General features: G+C 45.5%; 1 pseudogene; it reads right to left on the bottom strand.

Moving 5' to 3' along the window:
• Nucleotides 1-946: 946 nt before the first annotated feature.
• Nucleotides 947-1057, bottom strand: LOC116464201 (U2 spliceosomal RNA; annotated as a pseudogene).
• Between the last annotated feature and the right edge of the window lie 421 nt (nt 1058-1478).

Consider the following 1478-nt stretch of genomic DNA (forward strand, 5'->3'; position numbering starts at 1 on the left):
GCAAAAATTAGCCGGGCATGGTGGTGGACACCTGTAATCCCAGTTACTCCGGAGACTGAGGAAGGAGAATCACTTGAACCCGGGAGGCGGAGGTTGCAGTGAGCCGAGATCGCCCCATTGCACTCCAGCCTGGGAGACAGAGCAAAACCGTGTCTCAAAAAAAAAAAAAAAAACTTAGCGGGGCATGGTGGCACATGCCTATAATCCCAGCTACTGGGGAGGCTGAGGCAGGAGAATTGCTTGAATCCGGATGGCGGAGGTTGCAGTGAGCTGAGATCCTGCCATTGCACTGCAGCCTGGGCAACAGAGCAAGACTGTCTCAAAAAAAAAAAAAAAAAAAGGGCCAGGTGCAGTGGCTCACACCTGTAATCCCAATACTTTGGGAGGCCGAGGCGGGCAGATCATGAGGTCAGGAGATTGAGACCATCCTGGCTAACACGGTGAAACCCTGTCTCTACTAAAAATACAAAAAAAAATTAGCCGGGTGTGGTGGCGGGCGCCTGTAGTCCCAGCTACTTGGGAGGCTGAGGCAGGAGAATGGCGTGAACCTGGGAGGCGGAGCTTGCAGTGAGCCGAGATGGAGATCGCACCACTGCACTCCAGCCTGGGCGACAGAGCGAGATGCTGTCTCAAAAAAAAATTAAACGTAGTTACCATATGACCCAGCAATTCCACTCCTAGGTATGTACTCAAAGAAATGGAAACGTATGTCCATACACACTTGTACATGAATGTTTACAGCAGCATTATTCATAATAACCAAATAGAAACACCCCAAATGATGATTAACTGATGATTAATGGATAAATAAAATGTGGTATATCCATTTAATGGAATATTATTTGGCCACAAAAAGAGAAATTAAGTACTGATATACACTACAGCATGGAAGAAACTTGAAAAATTAGGTTAAATGAAAGAAGTCAGTCACAAAAATCACACATTGCATGATTCCATTTATTTATTTTTATTTTTATTACATCCTCAGATAGGGGACACATCAAACTGATAAGAACAGATACTACACTTGATTTTAGCTGAAAGGTCAAGAAGTAATCTGCATGATTCCATTTATATGAAACATCCAAAACAGGGAACTGTAAAGTGGTTGTCTAGGGCAAAGGGATGTTGGGGGGTGAGTGTAGAAAGGAGGACTGACTGCTAAAAGGTATGAGATTTCTTTTTTTATTTTTTTTGAGACAGGGTCTCATTCCATCGCCCAGGCTGGAGTGCCGTGGCACGTGATTACGGCTCACTGCAGCCTCGACTTCCCCAGTCTCGAGGAATCCTCCTGCCTTGACCTCCCAAGTAGCTACAGGCACCTGCCACCACACCTGGGTCTTTTTTTTTTTTTTTTTTTGTATTTTTTGTAGAGGCAGGTTTTCGCGATATTGCGCAGGCTGGTCTCAGACTTCTAGACTCAAGCCATCTACCTCAGCCTCCCAAAGTGCTGAGATTACAGGCGTGAGCCAATGCTC

Source organism: Hylobates moloch, unplaced genomic scaffold (genome assembly GCF_009828535.3).
Source record: "Hylobates moloch isolate HMO894 unplaced genomic scaffold, HMol_V3 SCAFFOLD_267, whole genome shotgun sequence".
Classification (NCBI taxonomy): Eukaryota; Metazoa; Chordata; class Mammalia; order Primates; family Hylobatidae; genus Hylobates; species Hylobates moloch.